Below are 17,317 nucleotides of genomic sequence, written 5' to 3' on the forward strand. Positions count from 1 at the left end.
GGCCGCCTTGCCATCCTGAACAATTGCCAGAAAGCCACCCCTTTCATCCCCTTCGGGAATGTGCTCCGCTGCTAACGAAATGCAATTCCACAGAGTGTGTGAAAACTTTGCCAAGGCACAACTAGAGTTGGCTGACTTAAACGCCATAATCCCAGCTGAAAATACCTTGCGTGCCCATCCATCCACACGCTTATCGTCCCTATCATGAGGGATGGTAGGGTACGCCGCCTGTTTTGAGATAGCCGTGGCTGCCTGGACCACCAAACTCTCCGGAGTGGGGTGAGTGGGTAGGTAGCTGGGGTTGCTACTAGATGGCCGGTATTACTTTGCCAGAGACTTGTTCACTGCCGGATTAGTCTCTGGGGTGTCCCAATTCACAGCTACCCTCTTTTGCAGTCATATGAAATGGCAACACAGGGTCGGTAGGCAGACCCTGATCCAAAATGTCCGTAAGATAATCCTGATCAAAGTGCAAAGGAGGCCTGGACCAGCCTAAATACTCCCCTTGTTCCGGTCTGCCGAACTCCACAGTTCAGGAGAAGTATCAATACCACAGGCATTGTGCAAGGTGTCACAAAGATCTGCCACCATCTACTCTGAAATGAGGCAGTCAGGTACATCAGGGGTCCCAAACTGGAGACCAAAAGGGGCATCCTCCTCATTTGATCTTTCCTCCTTCTCATAAATGGCACTGAGGGACTTCAAAAAATCCTTCTTAGGCAGAGGAGTACACCTTTTCTCAGCCACAGTCTTCAAAGACTTAGAAGTTGCCTTCCTCGGAGGGTCAAAGACACAGGGACCTGCAAGGGCAAAATTGGCTCAGACGGCGTCGACAACGACGTTGGCGGCATTGAGGGCCTGATCGGGGTTGAAGACTTGACAGGCATGGCGTCGATGTCTTTGATGGCCTCGAGGACTTTGAAGGCTTTGCCAGTGACAAAGACCTTGACCTGGCACGTCTCGAGTGATCCTTCGATGCCTTGTCCGAACTGGGCCTCGAAGGCTCCCGGCGTTTATCAAGCCGTTTCCTCAGGCTCGAAGGCGCGCGAGTATCCAGTCGAGACCATTCCTTGCCGGCTTCGTCAGAAGGCGTGGGCGGAACTGTGCCCTGTTTATGAAATATTTTCATCATCTCCATCTCGGAAAGCATCCCACTCTTTACCATTATCTGGCATGCGGGTGGATTACAATGCGTTCGATTTCTGCTCTCTGTTGATGTTCGTCGGCATGGCTACCCCGCTGATATAACACCCATGGCGAGCAAATCTCAACCGCCAGATAATGGAAAAGAGGGCCACGTCAGGAACACACTTTCGTTTGGGCTAATGTATCCTTTACAAACATAAAACATTTGGTACCGAATACAACAAAACCGAATACGGTTATTGTGAGGCACTTGTCAATGTGACAATAAGATCTGCACAATCGTCCGACTACCAGATTTTGAATAGGACACCAGAACTGTCCATTTGAATATCTCCACATCTCCGAATCCCAATATCAATACCTTCTTGCCTGCAGCCGAAGGAGGCAACACGAGAATTGTCTCATCTAAGTCGAGGAGACTGATAAGCGTGCCAATTGTAACCTTTCTTGAAAATCACAGCAAGATTAAACACCAGCACTACAAGGAACTTTGTGAATATTCTGAACAGTACGCACCTGATGAAGGGCAAATCTGCCCGAAACGCGTTGTGATAACGATATGATACACTGTTCATATTTTTCAAAAGGACTTTTACACCAGTTTTTCTGCATGAACTTGCTTTATACTGTGAAATGAAACAGTTTTACCACAAATTCAAATTATTCAAAATACATGTTGTTTTTCTTGATATATTGAAAAATTGTAAAGTGGTGTATTACTTGATTATATACATCACACAAAGGAGTGTGAATTTATTGTATGAATTTTGAAAAATGAATATGTCTGTCTAACTGATATTTTCTTTATACTCATTATTAAACACAGCACAATAACCTTTTGATTTTCAAAACAAGTTTTAGCATTTTTTGCTACAAAAGTGTGCGCAGAGCTACAGCTCCTCAGAAGTATGGGAGCTCTTTCTTTTATCACTGTATAAACGATCTTGTGGCTCAAGATCAGCATCTGTAACACCTAAATACCTTGACTTACATTCAAAGACTTCATTAACGTACTTGATAAATTAAGTATAATTGGTTACATGTGAGTGCCCCCGCAAACAGCGATCTTGCAAGAGTTGAAAGAGGCCTGAGTTTGGTGAAGGGAACCTCAAGTGGCCCAAGGACTTGACATTTTTGTTGTGTTGTTAAGAGACTTGAAGCTTGGGGAAGAGAAACCCAAGAAGCTTAGAGAAGGAACTGTGATACATTTTCTTTTATGGTATTTTAGAATTTGACTAAACTGAAACGTGGGGAAGGGAATCCCAGAGAACTTAAGAACTTTGTGAACTACAAGGGGCCTAAGAGGAAGGTCCTACAAACAGCTCTATTGTTTGACATTGACCAAGCAGCACCTGGTAAGACCACCTGGAACCAACCTTGAGTCCTATTTTTGTTGAACCACCATTTCCTTATTTTTGAAAGACTTCCCATTGCAGGGCAAGCATAGGTTCAGACACAGATGGACTTTTTATTTGGACTACTAGACAACAACGACCATTACAAACATCAGTTAAGGGAACTTCACCGTTCGTGTTAGGGCCAGTTAGGCATTACACAAACCTAAAAGCTTCAGTGAATAAAGGTTTTCGAAGTAAACCCTTTTGAGTCTGTGTGTCTCTTGATACCATGCCTGTCTCACAGGTGACATTGGGAATACACTCTAAGGCTTCACACGGTTTCTCTCATCATGCCCTTTATAATTGGGTCCACAGCAAGTTCACCTAGACTACCATGGTTGGGAAAATTACTAGGTGAATTTGAATCAAGAACATTGGAAGAGTGGTGGTCAATTTTAAGATGGGGAAGGAGACTATCTTTGACTCTGGCACTTTTGAACCTTTTGAGGGACATTTTTGTAACCTTGGACAATTAGGTCCCTTTGTGTTTTATTAGGAAATTCCTTTTTGTGGTCTTTACCGGGGCCTCAGAAATTTGAGCAGTTTCTTTTTTATTTGTAATGTTCTTATTTAAAGTGGTGTTCTTTTTCTTTTTTTCCTTTTGATTTTGTTTTTTCTGCATTTAAGGTTTTAATGTAAACCAATTGATGCTAAATAAAAAAAATAAAAAAAGACTACCAAACTCAACTGAACTTTTTTTTGTTTTTACACACATTCACAGAAATGGAGAGCCATGCTTATGCCTGCCTGAACAAACTGTTTGCCATAACGTTATGCACAACTCAGAACAAAACAATTCTAAAAGTGACAATGCTGGAAGGCAACTGCAATCTGTTGGACACAGTCAACTAAGTGATCTCCAGACATGCATCCTATCCAGAGGCCTACCAATCTGACAGGACTGACGGGTGCTTGAATAGAAATGCTTCTATGTCACACACTTCGACGGCTCAGTTGCTAAATGCATTTTAGGATATGAAGAAATATATCCAGTGGATATCGTATTAGTCTGCAGGAGATGAATGCACCAAAAAAGCACTTTCAGTGAAATATGCTTGACATGACATTGTAAGTGGTGGACTGAAAAACACTGACCCGTAATAAGTACGGGAAAACATTATAATACTAATTAGTTAAATAAACAAAACACACTACCTTTGGCAGTGTCCACCATACATGAGAAAATAAAATTTTGGAGGAGATCGGAAACTAATGCACAGTTCATTGTGCGGTTCACCAGTTGATGAGAAGTTCACTAGGATCAAACCCTGGTTTCCATTCACTTGCGGGTACATCAGGAAGGCACTCAACCTCCTTGAAAAGATGTTTATGTGACGTGCCAGGGCCAGAACACAAAGGTTCTTTGAACCCTTTCAAACGACAAACAGCCTCCTAGGTGTGAAATGATATGTCTCAGAAGGCTGTGTCAAGTGTGTATCAGAGATGTATTAAGGCCAAAACAGTAGCGAAATGTGTTGATGAAGATGGCTGTTTCGGCCACTCAAAAAAAGCAATATGTACAAATGTTGCTCTCAAGTACAGGGGCTGCCAAGTGACCCTGTGTCATCTATGGAGCTTTCAGACATCCTGTGCTTTTTCTTTTTGCATTCTCAGATTGTTTGGGTTTTAACATTCTAGGTGTTAAACTGTTGTTCCATCATGCAAAGAGCAATGCAAGAACAGGCTCAATGAGTCAAACATGGCACAGATGCACTTTGCACATATTCCCTTTCGCTGTGCATTTAAATCCTCGTAGTAAACTCTTGTCTGCATCAACTAAAATGCTCGTCCATTTCTCCAGAAACCTGTAAAGTAGTGCTTGAACGATATCTAGTGCAGGCCAATCTTTCCATTCAATGTGCTTTAAAATGTTTTACCATGAACTTTGTTCCCGTTATCCTTTATTCCAGTAAATCTATCTTCTATACTTATAATTGAAAATGTGTGGGTGGCTGGGTTTGTGGCAAAGCGTTGTTTCTTATACAATTCCTCACCGTTTCACCAATCTGCACCAAATTTTGGATAGTTACCGGTTAGAAACTTCCGGACAGTACTGGCTACCTGACATGTGGACACCACACCCCTTTCCTCGGATTTCAGCACAAGTCAAAATTTGTTTGTGGGTTGGCAAAGCATTGTTCCTTATACAATGCCACACTGTTTTACCAATCTACAGAAAATTCTGCATAATTTCCCGTTAGGACCCCTGGGACATGACAGGCTACATAACATTTGGACACCCCACCCCTTTCCCCGGATTTCAGCCCCTTCACACATGAGACTGTTGCCTGAAATCTGTGATACATCAATGTGGTCGTAGAAGGACCGGTCCTGACACAAGAAACAAAACTCGAGGTCCCTATGGGACCCCTAAAACCATGTTTCAAGGCCCTAGGATGCCCAGTTTCCAAAATATTTGCACTGCAACAAACTGCACCACACCAAGGTGAGGCGACAGGTGGGGAGAGAGCACCGAAGGTCTCAATATTCAGCAGCACACCAACCCTCACCTCGCCTCCCCACCTCTACCCCCCCCCCCCCCCAACATCTGCTCCGGGCTATGTCAGCCAACCATACAGACCCATTCTCACTGCAGTTCACTACAGGGTGCAAAGCACATCAAGCGATAAGCAAATCGGTAACAGCGTCATAAAGGATCATTGATTTTCAACAATTTATGAGAGCGTTATCATGTCTGTCTACCGAACCCGTTCGTATAATGGGTACTTTTGGCTAGTTGTTCTATAAATCCTAAGATGTGTTGATCAGTTACTGTTACATCCTTCTTTTCTTTTCTTTTGTTTTCTTCTTTGTTATTGTTAACTTGCATTTATATAGACCCTTATATACCATTGGTATGGTCTGAAGGCGCTGGTAGGTTGAACGCCCTTGGGAACCGAAGTTCATATCAGTAGAGAGAGAATAGAGAGTCAAAAGGGTGCGTGTGGGCACCGGGTATGTGTGCAGCTCATGCGGTGTCCGTGTAATAGCTGCATTCTAGCGGTAGGTGTGCTGGTTGTGAGGTCAGGAGTATGTGTTCGTTCTGGTAGGAATTATCCAGAACGGATGTGGCTGCGTTAGGCCTGAGGAGAACGCGTGGCTGGGGGTGTGTTACCAGCAGTAATTACTTAGAATGATGTGGAGTGAGCGGCGAGTGTTGGTATGAGAACAGTTATACCGAATGGTGTCATAGTATCAATGTGTTCTAGTTGAGTTGTGATGTAAGGAGAGAGTAAGCGTGGTGGTGGGAAAATATGGTTTATATATCCTTTCAGAAATTCTCTGCATTCCAAATCATACTATATACGTCCGTTCCTTGCACTCCTATCCACTCCAGGCATCCTAGTCTGTTCCATATATTTCAGTCACGCTCTATACACTCCTCCGCTCTATACACTCCTCCGCTCTATACCCTCCTTCATTCTATATACTCCTCCGCTCTACACACTCATCACACTTCCATATTCATGCGTTGTCCATATTAATGTACTCTACATACTCATCAGGTTCACATACTCGTCATTTCAACACACTTATCCCGTATACGCTCATCTGTTCTGGACATTCATCTGTTTTACGCGCTTCTGCGTTCTACTTGCTTCCCCTTATTACGCGCTCATCCGCTCTACACGCTTATCTATTCTACACATCCAGCCGCTCTACACACTCATCCACTCAACATGTTCATCCCATCCATACACTCAACCGGTCTACATATTCATTCGAATCCCACATTCATTCAAACTATATATTTATCTGTTCTAAGTAATTCATCTATGTCATTCACTTTGTTCACTCTGCATGCATTCTATTCGTTTCGGGAGTTTAAATCTTATTACTCCTATTAATCATTTCACTGCTTTGATCTATTAATTTAATTCTGTTTGCCCTTCTAGATTATTGGGGGATGTCAGTTGCCAGTTTCTTGCATCAGGTGGTTTGATGGATTGGTGTCATTGAGTTGCTGTTGGTCTGTTTGGTACAGGTTGATTTTAGGGGAAGAGCCAGGTTTTCAGCAGTTTGTGAAAGGCCATTAAATCCTCAGTCTGGCGGATGTGGGGTGGGAGTGAGTTCCATAGCGTGGGGGCTACGGCTGAGAATGATGATCCACCTAACCTAATTGAGTTTGTCTTCTGAATGATTAGGAGGCCGGCTGAGCTTGATCATAAGGTGCGTGGGGGGTTGTAGGGTTTTAGCTTGTCTTGAAGATATTGAGGTCCTGTTTTATGCAGTGCTCGATGTGAGATGCACAAGGTTTTAAAAGTTACCCTGCGGGCTACTGGAAGCCAGTGCAGCGTCTTGAGGGCTGGGGTGATGTGGTCTCTTGGGCCAAGTGCAAGAAGCGATTTGACTGCCGCGTTTTGTGCCCTTTGGAGTTTATTCATTTGGTACGCGTGGACTCCGAGGTATAAGGGGTTTGCGTAGTCCAGACTTGATATAACGATTGATTGGACCGCAGAAAGTCTATTGGGAAAGGAGAGATATGGAAAGATGCGCCTAAGGGTTTTAAGGTGGTAGTGGCAGGACTTTGAGACGTTGTTGACTTGGCGCGAGAGGGTTAGGTCAGAGTCAAGGGTGCATGAACATATTTCTTAAGGATCTCGCCGCCATTAATGGAGTATCCACATGCATACCTAAAAAAAAAAAAAACACATAGCAATCATCAGGAGCACCTTGGAGAATTGTTAAGAGTATATGTACATAAGTACCAAAATATTCCCTCAAATTGACTACTGTGGGGAGTCATTTTAGAATACATCTGTGACACTCTGCAGCAAATATAACAAAGAACAGATTGGTGACTTTACTTATGTGCAGTTACAATCTGTCTGAAAGTAAACACAGGGCTGCACTGTATCCTGTACTACACATGAAACAGTAGAACTGAAAATGGAATTTCAATCCAGGTCTATCTCAGTCTGTCTCTTGCTCTACCTTTCCATAGTTCTGTTTATGCAGGTGTGTGAACATGTATGTGCGTTCACTCTCACATATGTGAATGTCACTCCCTCTACAGGCTCACACATATGGAGGTCTACCACACATGTGGCAACACACACCTCTTAATGCATACATGCACCTCTGAATACGCATACACACCTTTTTCAAGTTCACAAAACAATGAATACAGTTCCAGAGAGACTCTGCTTACTTTGAGACAGGATGTAGCCCCAGGCTTTCAGTCCTCAATCTATTCTTGGTATTCTGGAACATTTCCTGCAGAGTGGCAAAGATGCATTTTATATTTGTTCCCCCGTCTCTTGATAGGAGTCGATTTGAGAGCTAATGAACATATTTTCATATAGTCTACTGTTATTCTCCAAAGCGCCAATGCTTAAAGATATAGCGGAAGCGAGGCAGAAGTGAAGTCTGCTGGTGACTTTGAGAGGCTGTGGCTGGAGGACGTTATTGGTTACACAGTGGAAATGCTCTTAATTCCTAAGCCAGCGAGAAGCGGACTCCGGTTGCTCTTGGTTAAGAGCTCTCTGCCACTTGATGGCATTTGAAGTTTGTTACCTCAAGTGTGGTTGGAAGCCCTGCCTCCCTAGGTAAGACCCATCTGTTCAAGTACATTTTTACTCTTGGTTGTGCTTACTTTGTATCTCTCTTTGCAAAGTAGACCCCCTTACCTCTATGTGGTGTATAGCCTGCGTAGCAAGACAGCAGAGGGTGGGGGTTGCAGGTTTCCCTGTCGCACCTCTGCTGATACAGCTTCCCTGTCATCGAGTCCGCTACCTGCCAACATTGCAACTACCAGCACGCGAACTCCCGCTGATTTAGGGAATAATTCTAATCCCTCCACCTCATCTGGTCACATAATGCTGGATAACAAGGTCTTGCCCAACATAAAATCGGAGGAGGACATTACTTCTGCAACAAATAGAAAGGTTGCCCAGTGCCGAAAAACGATAACCTAGTATGTTCTCATATTGGGAACACGAACGTCTGAGTTGAAAAGAACAGGAGACAGAGACTTCCCCCATGCAAGTATTGGAGACACAGAATTACTGGCTGGAGTGGCAGATGAGAATATATCTGATGCTCAAAGTGGGCTGCAGCATGTGACCTCAGGAACTTTGCAACACTCACTGTCTTCATCACCTAGAATGTGTAACAATAGTACCTCTTTGTCTACACTTGACTCTACAGGCTGGTATCTCTCCCCAGTGGCTACTAAGTCTACGAACTTCCCAGGGCTGCAGGGTGGCAACCTGAGTTTAGGCCCAGCATCCATTTCAGCTTTGAATTGGGTCCTGACCTCCCTCATGAACATGTATGATAACATTAGGGACGAAGTGCAACAACATACGGCTATTTTAAACTCTATTAGTATGCATCTTGATAAAGGTGTCGTGAATCTCCCCCCCGTCTCACCTGAGATCGCTTCTTGCAGGGATCCGCGGGAAGATTCTTCTTGCGGGCGGATCGGGTTTTGTACAGGCCGGCATGAGTCTCTTTCGACTCCAGCGTGCGTTCAGCGTTCCAGGATACTCACGGGTTCAGGACGTCCAGGAAGGAAGAAGCGGTCGCAAGGATACGTGGATTCCAGGAACAGGGTGGAAAGGAGAGGGTGGAAGGAGTGGGAATAAGGGTCCAGGAACTTGGATAACAGAAGGGTTCGCCAAGCTGCGAAGTACACGTCTAGTCACTACCTGTTGATAGCGTTGAGACGTGCAGGGCCGCAGGGGCGTGGCATATTTATGGGACGTACTACGTCCGCCGTGAAGGCTGGTGCGAGGCATGTCACGTGATACGGCCATGTTGGGAGAAACAATGAATGCAAGCCCTGCCGCGATAAGGACCAGGAAGTCCAGAAGGGGCACGTTCTGTGGGTCATGACAGCATGCCTCCTCCGAAAACCTGTTCTGCCAGGTTTGCCCGGGTGTATGAGATGATATCTTCGGAGCAATCGGGGGGTGTTCAGGTTAGAAAATGGTTCCCAGGTTCTTTCACTAGGAGGATATCCTTTCCATTCAACCAGGTATTGAAGTTGACCCCGTTTATACCTGGAATCGCATATTCTGGATACTTCATATTCCAGTTGGTCGTCCACAACCACGGGACTAGGTCTGCAGGATTTCCGGGAGGATCTGATGTAGGGTTTCAATAAAGAAGTGTGAAAAACTGGGTGAATTTTCTTCCAGGAGTCTGGTAGCTTGAGCCGGAATGAGACTGGGTTGATGGCTTCTTTTATGGAAAATGGCCCATAGTACCGAGGGGCCAATTTGTTTGGTCGTAAATGTCGTGGTAGTAGTTTCGAGGACAACCAGACTTGATCACCGACTGAATAAGAAGGCCCTGGTCTTCTGTTGGAACACGCATAACGCTTAGTTTGTGTTTGGGCCTTTTCTAAATGTTCTTTGGCTTCCTTGTGTATGTTGATGAGAGTTTCGATCCAGGAGTCGACGGTAGGTACTGGTGTAGGATGTGGAAGAACAGAAGGTAAAACTGACGGGTGGAATCCTTGAATGCAATAGAAGGAGCTGGTCTTGACTGCTGAGTGATCGGAATTGTTGTAGGCGAATTCAGCCACAGGTATAAGTAGCGACCAATCATCCTGTACCTTGGTGGCGAAACAACGAAGATATTGTTGTAGGGTCTGAGTAAAGGTTCCGTAGCTCCCTTAGTTTGTGGGTGATAACCAGATGAAGGAGCATGTTGGATTCCTAGAATGCGACAGAGATGTTTCCAGAATTGTGAGACGTATTGAGGTCCTCGGTCTGATATGATCTTGGAAGGAAGTCCATGAAGGCGGAAAATGTGTTTCAGGAAGATTCCAGCGAGTTCTGATGAGGATGGTAGTTTGTACAGGGCTGTAAAATGAGCCATATGAGTCAACAAGTCAATGGTGACCATGATAGTTGTGTATCCCCTGGAAGGTGGTAATTCCACAATGAAGTCTGTAGCGATGAATTCCCATGGCCTTGTCGGTAGTGTAGGCTGCAGTAGGAGACCCGCCGGTCTCTTGTTATCGTGTTTGTTTTGACTGCAGATAGAGCAGGCTCGGATGTACAGTTGTACGTCAGTCTTCATTCTAGGCCACCAAAATTGTCTTTGTATAAGACGGAGAGTGTTGGTGATTCCACGATGTCCGGAGTGGAGGGTATCGTGGCAGAGGTTTATTATCCTTTGTTGTAGTTTCTGTGTGGGAATGACTAGAGCGTTATCTTTGAACAAATATCCGTCCTTGGTTCTCATATTCCATGGATTCTTCCTTGAAATATCCTTCCAGAGCTCAGAGGATTGGGTTTGCATCCGGACTTCTTCCAAAAGACTGACTGCTTGAGCTACAAAAATCATGTGGGGAAGCATCTTGGGATAGGCCCGATCTTCAATAGTTTCGTAATCAGGACGTCGAGATAAGGCGTCAGCAATTATGTTTTGTGATCCAGGAACATGACTGATGTGGAACTGGTACTGGGCAAAGAAGAAGGCCCAACGGGCCTGACAACTGTTCCTACACTCCAAGGATTGTAGAACTTGAAGGTTTTGATGGTCCGTGCGAACCTGGACTGGATGTCTAGCTCCCAGGGGTAGATGTCGCCATTCTGTGAAGGCTTGGCGGATGGCTAACAGTTCCTTTTCCAAGACGTAATATTGTGTCTCACTGGGAGTTAGGGTTCGTGAAAGGTAAGCAATGGGGTGTTCCAACTTGTCCTCAAATTCTTGCTTCAAGACTGCTCCTATGGCGTAGTTAGTGGCATCCGTCTCCACTTGGAATGGCCGATTAATGTCGGGTTGGGCTAGCATGGGGACTTGAGTAAACTCTGTCTTTAGGCGTTGGAATGCCTTGTCTTGAGGTGCAGACCAGAGAAAGGGAGTGTCTTTCTTCAAGAGAGCGATGATCGGTTGAACAATCTCAGAAAAGGTGGGTATGAACTTTCGATAGAAATTGCCAAGCCCCAGGAAGGATTGAACTTGTTTCACAGAAGTGTGAGCCGGCCAAGAAGGTATGGCCTTTACCTTCGAATGATCCATACCAATTCCTTCTGGACTAAGGACAAATCCTAGATAATGAACAGAAGTAACGTGAAACAGGCATTTCTCAGGTTTGGCTAGGAGTCTGTGTTCACATAGTCATTGTAAGACTGCCTTTACATGCTCTTCATGCTTTAAAAGGTCCTTGGAGTAAATCAAGATATCGTCCAGGTAGACGATGACGAAGAGAAACAGCATGTCAGAGAACACCCTATGCATGAATCATTGAAAGACTGCAGGGGCATTAGCAAGTCCAAAGGGCATGACCAGATATTCGAAGTGTCCAAAAGGTGTTCTAAAGGCTATTTTCCATTTGTCTCCTTCCTTGATATGAATCAGATGATAGGCACCCCTGAGATCCAGTTTCGTGAAGATTACAGCACCTACCACTGCTTCCAGGATATCCGAGATCAAGGGTAAGGGGTAGCGGTCCTTGAGGGTGCATTGATTTAATCCACGATAATCGAGGCAAGGTCTAAGTTCCTTGGTGTCCTTCTTGGGAACAAAGAACAGTGAGGCTCCAGCTGGGGATTTCGATGGTCTTATGGTGCCATTTTCAAGGTTGGTATCCAAGTATTCTCAGAGGGCCTTTTTTTCAGGTTCGGATAGGATAAACATCCTCACAAAGGGAATCACTGCTGAAGGCTCTGTGTCTATGGTGTAGTCTTCAGGTCTGTGAGGGGGTAGAGCCTGAACTATGGCAGTTGAAAACACATCAGCATAACTTTGATAGGCCTTTGGGACCTGAATGACATTGGAAACCATGAGTGCCTCTTGTTGATCTGCTGGATTACTTTCAGACGATATCGAGGAGGGATCCAGGGATAAACAATGAGACAGACAATACTCTGAACCAAGAAACAAGGATCCTGCTGTCCAATTAATGTATGGATTGTGTTTCTGCAACCAGGGCATGCCTAATACCATGGGGTAGTGGGCTGATTTGATAATATCAAACTTGATCAATTCCTGGTGATGGTTTATTGAAAGTTGTATTTCCTTGGTCTGCAAGGATATCGGTCCTGAACTGAGGGGTCTTCCATCAATTGCCTCCACAGGTTGCATTACACCCCGGGCTTCATATGGAATGTGGTGCTTCAAGACCCAATCTTGATCAATGAATACTCCCATAGCCCCACAATCCACCAAGGCCAGGATGGGGTAGGTCTCCTTCTTTGATAACGATAAGAAGGCTTGTAGAACCACTAGGTTGTTCTGTCCAGGAGAGTTCAAGGATGGAATAGATGTGGAGCAAACATCTCTCCCCGACACTTCGCTCCATCTAGGATCGGGAGCCGGCGTTTCCCGAACGCCGTGAAGGGGCTAGAGGACATTCTCTAACCAGGTGTTTATCCGATGCACAATACATGCACAAGCCTGTGTGGATCCTTCTCATCCTTTCTTGTGGGGAAATGGGTCCACGGAAGGCTCCTATTTGCATGGGTTCCGGGTCAGTGTCAGGGGTTGGAACAGGATCAGTTTTTACTGAAGTCTCAAGAGAACTTTTCTGGAAGGGCATCTTGGTCTTTTTTCTCTCTGCCTTTCTTTCCTGGATACAAAAGTCTATCTGCATGGCTAAATCCATAAGAGCCTGGAATGAGCTAAGACAAGCCACTCTGGCTAATTCATCTTTTATATCCTCGTTTAGGCCCCTACGGAAGAGTGTGAAACTTGCTTCTGAGGACCAATCTGCTTCCTTGGCCAATTGTTTGAATCTTGTGACATACGTTAGCATGTCCTGGGATCCTTGCCGAAAGTCAAGTAGGCATTCCTGGGCACTATAAACCTGTTCTGGGTGGTCGAACATGGTTTTGAGAGCCTGTATGAATCCGTCATAATCATCTAGGAGGGCATCTCCAGAATTGACTAAGGGAGTAGCCCAAGTCAATGCATTTCCTGCGAGGTGCGAGATTATAAAGCCCACCTTTGCCCTGGAAGTCGAAAAATAATAGGGCTTAAAGGTAAAATGCACCCAACAGGAGTCCAGGAATCCACAAAGGGATTTTGCAGACCCATCATACTTGTCTACGACACCACCCAGTAACACCCTCTCTTTTGTAGCGGAATCGCAAGACAAAACAAGTTCTTTAATGCAGCATTCTCCGCTTTTAAGTTCTGCACCTCGGTTGTTAGTTCTTGCATGCCACGCACGAGATCCTGGACGGCCGTTTCCATATCGGTTTCAATATCTGTCGTTCGGCGTCTCAAACTGTCGTGAATCTCCCCCTGTCTCACCTGAGATCGCTTCTTGCAGGGATCCGCAGGAAGATTCTTCTTGCGGGCGGATCGGTTTTGTACAGGCCGGCACGAGTCTCTTCCGACTCCAGCGTGCGTTCAGCGTTCCAGGATACTCGCGGGTTCAGGACGTCCAGGAAGGAAGAGGCGGTTGCAAGGATACGTGGATTCCAGGAACAGGACAGGGTGGAAAGGAGATGGTGGAAGGAGTGGGAATAAGGGTCCAGGAACTTGGATAACAGAAGGGTTCTCCAAGCTGCGAAGTACACCTCTAGTCACTACCTGTTGATAGCGTTGAGACGCGCGGGGCCGCAGCATATTTATGAACGTACTACGTCCGCCGTGAAGGCTGGTGCGAGGCGTGTCACGTGATACAGCCATGTTGGGGGAAACAATGAATGCAAGCCCCGCCACGATAAGGACCAGGAAGTCCAGAAGGGGCGCGTTCTGTGGGTCATGACAAAAGGACCTTGAGGTATACTCCCATTACTATAAATGACTCTAAGTTGCATGCAGCCTCAGCACAAGCTCATGTTAATCAAAGTATGTCTGGACCGGAGAATCTTTTGCTGTTGATTGAAGAAATCAACTTGATTGTGTAATGAATCCAGCGATGTAATCACTCCCTCTCCGGGGAAACTCTCTTCCCATATGGCCGGGGAAAGGCAGCCGCTACCTGATCCTGAGGGTGGCTGTCTGAGGGAGGACCATATACAGGGAGACAACCCTCATGGGAAGGAGGTAGACTCACTGACAGGAACTTGGTATCCCCTTTCCACTCACAGTATGTCCCTCCTCCCCCTTTAGGGAATGATAATACCAATCCATTGCCTTCCCATCTCTGCATGGTGTACTGTGATGTCGAACATCACATTGAAAGTGAGAGACACATAGCCACATAGGCATACTGGGATGAGGAAGCGGGCTCGAGCAATGAAGATCACATCCACCGAGATGCTCACCATGCGTTCTAGTCGTTGGGTACATGTGACCGATGCCGGGATATTCAAAAGGCCCTGCAGACAGAAAAGCGAGACACATACTATTCCCAAAGCCGGTCGGAACACAGAGAAGAAGCACGTTGCAGAGCGGGAGAACAGCTCGAAGTGCCAGATGTAGAGGCTTTGAGAGCGAAGGTCCCTTGCACAGATTCAGTAGACAGAGGAAGCTGCCAAGCGACGTGGAAGGCACAGCAGGGACCAAAGAGCGAAGAGGATGTCTTCCTGGGCCGAACGTGGACCGCTGGGAGAACGGGAGGCTGGATGGGAAGCTGGAGCTGCCGACGAAGACCAGTGAGCCCAATAGGGGAATTTGTGATGCTGTGGCGCTCCAAAGGGTTTGCCGCACACTGTTAATAAATTGGGCGAATGTCAGCAATGGAGGTGGAACATAAAAGGAATAACTCTTATGAATGAAAAATAAGGAGAAGAGAAAGGTTGTGAACTGTTTGGGATTAAAGCAAATGGCACACGAATGCTGATGAAAACACAGTGAGTCGGGGACTCGCACCCAAGTACGAGAAAAAAGGAAAGGCCTATACCCCTTGAAAGTGGACGCTATTAGAAGTGCAATTCAGGGGAACCAGAGCCCCCTGAAGTTGGTGAAACCATTAAGTAGAAATGTTTAAAAAGTCCTGGCAATACAGTGTACCAGACAATGTGAATACGAGTCTGGGACCTGCACCCAATTGCGAATAAACTGTAAGAATCAATAAGAGGAAAGACAACCTTGTGACTGTGTAAAATCCAGGGGAAGGTAGCCATACCCCCTGGACTGGAACATTACATATTCTGGCAAAAAGAACTACGATTGTGAAAGTGTGAAAATCAAGGAGAGAAAGAGAACACCCTTGAGTGTGTGAACTCCAAGGGAAGGGAACCGTCCCCCTGGGTTGGAAAATTGCATATTGTGGAAAAGCAAAGTGAAGAAAGTAAGAAAGTCCTGGCAGGAGAATACACCAGGTCAATTGATTGTGGGTCTGGGACCCACACCCAAATATATGATCGACTGTAAAAGTAAATAACTTTGAATGTGGGAAATCCAGGGGAAAAGGGAATGATACCCCCTGGATCGGGAAATAGGAAACTGTGGAAAAGAAACCAAGGGAGGAACCCTATCCATTGAACTACTGTGTTTGCAAACTATAAAGTGTGTGAAACACTCAGTGGAAGAGAAATACCTCATGAGAATTGTGAGTGTATGCTGAAAGAATCTGAGAAACCCACGGAAAGTGGACCCCTCCTGAGGATTGTGGAACTTTGATTGTTTGCTTTTGCACCTTTTGGAACTTTGTTTCGGAACTTTGGAAAAAGCCACATATGGCCAGTTAAAATACTATGGGCCTCACCACGAGTCGAGCTGTATTCCAGGCTGTAATACCGCCGACTGTAATAGCCCCAGTACTGACCGGTCCGGGGGTGTTACCACCGGATCACGGGTTGGGCCTTAACGGTAAATCCCCATTCCTGATTGGGTCGATTGGATCCAATGGGGAATTTTCGGTGTTAATACTGAGGGCTAATACAGCTGGCTGCAATACAGCCGAAAAGAGGGATTTTCACCTCCAGAAAAAAGCTGGAGGTAAAACAGCCGATTTAGCGCCCAACTCGTGATTGGGCCAGCCCTTAAATGTGGCGGTAATACCGTTACCACCGCATTTAAGGGCTACAGCCCAACTCGTGATGAGGCCCTATATCCCTTTACACTTTATTTAGAGTTTAGCATGTAAGGATCAGGTTAGGATTTTGGACACAGGACGGAGAACGTTTTACTTTTGGACATTTTGACACCGACATCCTTTAGTTTCGTTGAGGCAGGGAAATCCCTTGTAGTAATAGGGCGAGATAGGTCTTTGTCCGACCCTCTTTTTTCTTTAATAAAAGTGTAGCAACCATCACAATGCCCTTGTGTCTGAGTTTACTCCTGATACCTTACAATTGTTAACAGTGAGCCCAAGGCTGGTGCGGCCCCAACTTTGACCCAGGGCGATGAATGTGTTATTCTTAGCAGTGGCAAGTCTCTGCAGAAGAAAACCAGAGTTAATTGGAGGTCCTTCAGGAAAGGTTTGCACTCACTCCACTTGGCCGAACCAGTGGCCGAGCCGTTGGCCAATAAACAATTGAATCAACTTAAGATCCATGACTGTACAGATTCTAAATCTACAAAGGAACAGACAAGAAATGCTGTGTGTCGAACTATGCTGAAGCCTGGATGTCCTGGTATCTTTCCAGGGAAGTCTCCTGATAATTATAGGGACGAAGGCACAGAAATTGACCTAGCACCTCACATTAGCAGTAAGGAGACTTGCCCGCAAATGACGTCCCCTAGGATACAGGCCGGGGTTGTTTTTCCCTAAAAACCTCAGCCTCATCTGGCTATGGACAAAGGAACGGAGCAGAGGCTGGAGGTTTTTGAGGTCTAAGAGGGCTGTCTCGGTTCCATGTTTCGGGCGGAAGTCGGATTGGCGTGGGCTCAGGATGCTGTGCTTTTCAAGGAAGTCTTGGATATGAAGGTAGGCAACCCTGTCAATCATTTTCAGAAGGAACGGGACAGTGGTGATG

General features: G+C 45.7%; 1 protein-coding gene across 4 annotated transcripts in view; it reads right to left on the bottom strand.

Moving 5' to 3' along the window:
* The window catches only part of AMN1 (antagonist of mitotic exit network 1 homolog), a 1,280,950-nt gene that overhangs the window by 730,088 nt on the left and 533,545 nt on the right, over nucleotides 1–17,317 (bottom strand). The gene's annotated exons all lie outside the window — the stretch shown is intronic.

Source organism: Ambystoma mexicanum, chromosome 12 (genome assembly GCF_040938575.1).
Source record: "Ambystoma mexicanum isolate Mex_15411 chromosome 12, UKY_AmexF1_1, whole genome shotgun sequence".
Classification (NCBI taxonomy): Eukaryota; Metazoa; Chordata; class Amphibia; order Caudata; family Ambystomatidae; genus Ambystoma; species Ambystoma mexicanum.